Raw genomic sequence first — 7,351 nt, 5'->3', positions numbered from 1 at the left:
AATATCTTTAGAGCGAGAAAGCAAAATAATAAATGTGCTACCATCTTTGAAGTGTCCGATCGAAAAATCCTTTAGGAGTTGGATCGTTTATAAAATTAAATGTTCACGATGTCAGTCGTGCTATGTTGGCTTTACTTGTCGACATTTGATCACACGAATAAAGGAACATTGTTCACCAAGGGCACCTGTCTCGATTCACATGAATGCTTGCGCACGGGAACTTTCTATCGATGATGTGGTCGAGATAATTGCATCATCTACCATCTCAGAAGAATATCTAATGACTCTTGAGGCTTTGTTAATCAATCAACTAAAACCAAAATTAAACACTAGGGACGAATACAAAAGTCATGCGTTGACATTAAAATTTTAATTGTTTATAATTGTTTTATTCATCTCTTGAGACTTTTCATTTTATGTCTCAACAGATACGGTTTTCTAGGGAAAAAAATGTTTTCTTAGGTTATTCATTTGCAATTTGTTTTAGATGAGGAAGGAGTGTTTGTAGATATGTTGATAAAAATTTTTTTTTTTAAACGGATTTTTAATTCTTGTTTTTATTTGATTTTAGACCTGAGGATGATTGTAAGATCGAAATATATATAATCACAAAAATAAAATGTCACCATTGTTGGTTCATTTTGAATATCTTCCAAAATAATAAACTTCTTTCTTCTTTTTGACTCAGACTACTCTAACAGAAATCATTCTTTCATGAAAACCAAAATTTCATACAGTGATTGAAATCCATCTTTTCGGAAGGTGTCAATCCCCCCCCTTAAGAAAGGGAGGGGGAACGAACTATGTTGACTATGTTTAAAGCTACTTTTTTACGCAACGATATTCTGCAAAAAAGTGAAAGATAGAAAGTTGTTTCGAGATATGTGACCTCACATTCTAATACTTTTGTTAACAAAAAAATAGCAAATTTACAATCGAATGTTTTGATTATAAGATAGAAAATGTTTCTATTTATTGTAAACATAAAAACATTCGAAAGAGTATCAGTAAAAGTCCCTTTGTTTGAGAAATGTTTTTTTATTCAATGTATTTTCATTTTTTCAGAACCTTTTTCTAATCTTGTCGCACTTGTTTTTACTGCATCAGCATCATCAGACCTTTCAATCAAAACAAAACCTTTAAAAAATTTTTCACAGTAGTAGATTTTATACTTTTTACAAAAATTACTACAGTAACTAAAGTTACGGAGCAAATTTGAACCCTTTTTCTTTAAATGACTGTTAAAAGGTTCTAGCATAAGAGATAAGAGATAGAGATCAAAATTCATGAAAATAACATCAAAATGAATAAAGATCAGCCTTTCGAAGCAGCCTCAAAATTCTTTGCTAAAAAAAACTTGTCCTTGAAAACCTGGAAAATATTGAGAAAAAAATCTTATGCAGAAAGGTGCAGAATATAACGAATGAACTTATAAATATACTATACAAAAAAGAAGTGACTTTGAACAGCAACTCTAACAACACAGCATGGACAGCAACACCAAAATCATAACTTACGGTCAAATTATTGTGTTTTACAATTTTCCTCTAAATCTCCTGTTCTATAACTATAACCGAGTAAACTCCAGTAGTTGCTTGGAGAATCATTGGATATACATTAAACAAGTAATCATTCATGTTTTTCATGTCATCAGTTAAAAAAGTTCTGACTTCTCACGTGGCTACTTTTTTCTTCTCAAAATAAATGTCAAATGTTTTGACTTATAGGTTAACAAAGTTGTTTAATGAATTCGAACGAAACATAGTCAATAAAACTTTTAAAGAACGAAACATTCGAATGTCTAAATTCGATTTGTCATAAGGCCCTGTTCACATTAAACGTATTTTGGAAAATAGCGTAGGCGGTGCGCAGGCCGAGCGGAAATGCATGTTTTTTTATAAGCATCTCTTTGTAAGCATAGCTAGGCTCAGATATGACAAAAATTTAAGCGTTTGCTGAGCATTACCTTGAGCCTACGAAAAAAATATTTTCCTGATCATTTCTGTTTTTGGCTTTTATTTTATTGATTTTTCGGAATTTCCCTAAAAATTTGCTTGGGTTGGGTTCGGTTTGGGATAAAAAGAAGCATCACTTATATATTACAGATGTTATAATAAGTATTTTTCAGCCTTGTCAAGCCCTCGACTTAAGCAACTGCAAGTCAGTTTCAAATTTTAGTATGCTTATGAAAAAACATGTATTGTATTCCCATGATTTAAAATTTGAGAAACAAGAAGTCAGCCCTGAAGTGAAAAGAGCAGGTGTCGTGACCAGAGAGCAGCAAACATCCCCGTACCCCTTGATCATTAGTGTCATTAGTTTTGAGATATTCAAGTTTTACAGCTCAGTTAAATGTCTTGATATCCCTTGTTTACTTTGTAAGAGCAAATTACCCTAAGGTATATGGCCTTCTATCAAGAGTTATTGATTTGATGCTTATAAAGATGATGCTTATAAGAAAAATAAATATGCTCATATTGTGCACTGTCCCTCGTTTACTTTGTAAGAATTAATTACCGAAAGGTATATGGCCTTCTATCAAGAGTTATTGATTTGATTCTTATAAACTAGATGCTTATAAGAAAAATAAAACTTCTCATATTATGCGCCATCCATTGTTTACTTTGTAAGAACTAATTACCGAAAAGTAAATGGCTGTCTATCAAGAGTTATTGATTTGATTCTTATAAAGTAGATAGATGCTTATAAGAAAAATAAATATGCTAATATTGTGCACTGTCCCTGTTTTACTTTGTAAGTAAGATGGCCTCTAAGAGGCTCACCACGCACTTCCAGTTCTTATAAAATTTGGAACTAGAACTGTCTAGGGTCATGGCCTAGAACTCACGAGACACTGCGCACTTCCGAGTTTTTTTGTGACGACACTGCCCACTTCTAAAAATATTTTAGAGACGCAAAAGTCCCCCTCGAAAGATAGCCGTTCTGGTCAGCAAAATAGATACCGAGTTTTAATAAATAAGTTGATGATAATATAGCGAAGAGGCTCTGAAATCTCGAGTTTTTTTTTCTCGAGTTAAAAAAACCGAGTTATGTTCGGAAATAATGACGTCATTTTGTTCCTTGTATGAAGTCATTCTCAATTTATTTGTAACTCGTTTTTTTTCCATGACTTTAAAATTTCGAGTTATTTCTGGCATTTTAACTCGACCTTCCTGTAGATTCTCGAGTTATTTTGGCGCTCCCAGCAGAAGGCTCAAAAACACGCACTTCTAGTTTTCACGGATGCAAAAAACAAAGTTAATATATGGTCACTTTTTTCTTCCCCGATTTAAGCCCGATAATCCCCAATTTTTGCCACTGGGGGGAAATTTTGCTGACCAGCAAACTCGGAAATTTAACCTGTAACTCTTGATATGAGCAACTCGGAAATATTATCTCGTTTTGCGTAACTCGACATTCATTTCAAAGACCAAAAAAAATTCATTGCGCGGGCCGCTCGCCTGGAAATTTCCCGCCGTGTGACAAAAAGTCTTATCTGGCACCCAGATGGTGAAATTTTCATCCGACCCGCTAAAGCTCTGATGGTCAGGAAAATTTTCAACATCTGGAAGGTTTACATTACGGAATTTTGCGAGACCGCGTTAAGAATTTTGCAGCGGGAGGTCTGGTAACCCAGCCCTCGTTTTCGGGGATTGGCGGGTCCAACCGAAATTTTTCTAGGTTTACGGGCAAGGACTGTTGTAGACTATGCTATAGTCTAAGACGAGTTTCATCTAAGAGGAACAAACGTGAAGACGGGAATTTTTTACGGGAGTAGCTGTTGTCTTAGACTATTAGTCGCGCGGCTGAGGTCGAAAAACGTTTCATTTCGTGATACATCTTTTAGATTCCAGAAAAAACAACGGAAACTCGCGAATTAGTATGTGTAGATTACAAAATCAAAAAGTTTCCACGATATTATCGTGCAAGTAACGAGTAATTGGCGATTTTTTGCGTTTCCAGGCAAAATTGCAAGGCCTGGAAATTCATGATTTTTGGGGAGTCTTCAAATTAAAAAAAGACCTATATCACATGATAGAGCTCTTCAAACTGAGCAAAAAGGTGTATTACACCAAAGTCCCAACTTCTCTAGATCAAAATTTATTGGCCTATTTGTGGTAAAAAACTGATGGAAAACAGGGAATTTCCCCACAATCTGCATTAATTTATGCAAAATTAAACACCTTTTTGACCACAAATAGGCCCATAACTTTTGATCTAGAGAAGTTAGGACTGTGGTGTAATACACTTTTTTGCTCAGTTTGAAGAGCTCTATCATGTGATATAGGTCTTTTTTTAATTTGAATACCCCCCAAAAATCATGAATTTCCAGGCCTTGCAATTTTGCCTGGAAACGCAAAAAATCGCCATTTACTCGTTACTTGCACGATAATATCGTGGAAACTTTTTGATTTTGGAATCTACATATACTAATTCGAGAGTTTCCATCGAAAAAAGTGGAATCTAAGAGGTGTATCACGAAAATCATTTTCTAGCCACTTTTTTCGACCTCAGCCGCGCGACTATATATCAATTCGGTAGAAAAGCGGAAATTTTGGATTTTGGTCGGCCGGCCCGGTTCGAACAAATGTAAACAAACAGTCGGGTCTGGCCGGTAATTGCCGCCACCAATTCTTCATGCTAATAAAGATGGACCCGACTGGAAAATGATTCCAAAACATAGCGACAGACAGTTAATCTGTAGCTGTAGGTGTGGAAATTATTTGTGCAATTCTTTAGCATTTTATGAGTCCAGCCTCCTTTTAGTTAGTACTTTATTTTGTAACTTCTTTGCAACAAGGTGTTTTACGTAAATGGTTTTGTTTTGAATTTATTTTTAACAAGCAGAACTCAAATTCAAGCAAGTATATCATATTTATTTCTAGTCCAGGAGCTGGAGCTCAACTACTTTTTGCCTTTGCTAATTCTGATGGGGGAAAAGTAGCGCAGCGCCATCATTCAAATCAGAAAGCAAAGATAGTATACGGCAGATTTTCTGACTAATTTATTTCAAGAAAGCTATAAAAGAGAGAAGAAGAGGTAAAGCATTTTTCTCTTTTATTTTTATTTTGAAAGACTCATCTTTTCGTAATGCAAACTTGCATCTACCATCTGCAGTGTATGTGGTATATGTTTTGTCTAATTGCTCTAGGAAAATTTTATGAAGAGTGGTATTTTTCAAATCACAAACAGCTTTTTTACAAATTAATGCATTATTTTTCTTTATGAATTTTTTTTTAATTTTCATAAAAGGCATAATTGTTGGTTTTGATTTTTTGTCTACAGATATAGTTTAGGCAAGCCAATATAATTTGTCATTTTTTTACAGACCGCAAGTTTTAGGTAAATTTTAGGTTCGGTCGTGGTACTGCCTGTAAAACAACAAATCAAATTGGTCCCACCTTATAGTCTACCAAAACCAAGTCCAACACAGGAAAAATTCAATATAAATCATTGCATGACTTTTTAGTGAATTCACGGTGAAAAGCCGCAATTAATAATTCAAGATGAAAAGATGAAATTTCACTGTGAATTGTCAAATTGCAGCTTTTCACTGTGAATTCACTAAAAAGTCAAGGTGAATTTTATTAATTTTTTTCCTGTGCCTAGTTGTCATATACTGATATAATTTGAGAAAGTTTCAAAATAATCTTGGTAATTTCAAAATAGTGAAAAATTATACAAGTAGATGCTAAAACTTTTTATTTTTAGAAAGGTGTATATAAACCTTTCCAATGATGTTGACACCAACTTGAATTGTGGACAAAAAAGCAACCATTCCTAGCAAGATGGTCATTAAGAAAGACTTTTGTTTATTTATCTTCTTATGAACTGCTATATGTCTGTATATGTTAATAGTTGCTATTTTGCCCTTCTGTATTCAATATGGGCATTTACTGTATATAAAAGGCATTATTTACAATTATCATATAATTGAATCATATTGAATGTTTTAAATTTTGTTTTTTTTTTATAAAGAAAGTAAAAAAGAAAGTCTTAGACACAATCCATATGCCATGCAAAAATTCTCACTCTTTAAAAAAAAAATTGAAAGGAATTTTTCAAGGGCAGATTTGTCATGCCAAAATCAATGAATTGAATTGAATTGAATATAATATATTTTCGCTGCAACACAGCAGGATAACCCCTTACAAAAAAAATAGATTTCTCTAATACAATGGGGAACCTAGAAGAAAATGAAAAATTATTACAGAACTAAAGAAAAAATGAATAAACGATTATCATATCATAATGTATGAAATTTCTTTCATATTTTTGGTTATCTTTTTAAAAATTTTGAATAAATCAATTCATTTTTACGTGGGATTTTATGGAATTGTCACTTGGATGATTTAAAAGGATATTTGAGTAAAGAAATTTAAAAGTGGTTTTATTTTGACTAGGTATTTTTTGCAAAACATCCCGGTCAGTCAAAAACGCCTTCTCGGCCTCAGGTCTAAAATTGAAAATTTGAACCACAGATTTTTTGGGGAATTTTTCCTTACAAATACATTTCAATCATCACAGTGACCCTATATTTCAAATCTAAAGTAGTTTTGATCATTGGTTCAGGAATTATGATAAATTTTTAGTTTTTTACGAAATTCAAACAAAATTTGTGTTTTCGCAGGATATGGTTGTAAAATTTTAGATGAAATTTGTAAACTACCGTGAGATCGGGGTCACTTAATACATCAGTGGAGGCTAACATGCATAACCCTTAAATGAGTGACCTGGCTGGTCATTAAAATACAAAGTTAAATCAAAATAAAAAATTGTACAGTAGAGGTGTGAGCGGAACTGCGTAGTTCATTTGTTCTGAAATTTTGCTGCTTTGATTGGTCAGTCATTTGATGGCTATGCAAGTTACCAGACTTCACCGTATACAGTACCATAGGAAAAAATCAAAAAAAATTACCTTGACCTTTTAGATGAATTGGCGGTGAAAAACTGTTAATCTTTCAATAATGACAAGGTGATTAGCTGAAATTTCACCGTAAATTTATTAAAAGATTGCAGGTTTTCACCTTGAATTACCCTACGGTCAGGAGAAATTGCATTCTGTGTATATTCTGATTGGGTAGCCGATATAATTTTGCATTTCTCCAGAAGAATGTGGAAATTTGAAGTGAAAAAAGATTCTTTTCGATACGATTTAAAAAAAAAAAATTTTTGTTCAGATATTTGAAGATGCTTGAGTACTGCTCTTGTATCATAGAAGGTGTCGTTGTTCAGATGTTGTGGAAAGTGTTGTTCAGATATCGTGGAGGGTTATTCCTTCAGTCATAATGGAAAGTGTTGATCAGCCACCGTGGGAAATGGAAAATTGTTGTTTAGATATCGCAGAAAG

Source organism: Clytia hemisphaerica, unplaced genomic scaffold (assembly GCF_902728285.1).
Source record: "Clytia hemisphaerica strain Z4C2 unplaced genomic scaffold, Clytia hemisphaerica genome assembly, whole genome shotgun sequence".
In the NCBI taxonomy this organism is placed as follows: domain Eukaryota; kingdom Metazoa; phylum Cnidaria; class Hydrozoa; order Leptothecata; family Clytiidae; genus Clytia; species Clytia hemisphaerica.
The sequence above is the reverse complement of the archived record's forward strand: the minus strand, read 5'-3'. Positions refer to the sequence as shown.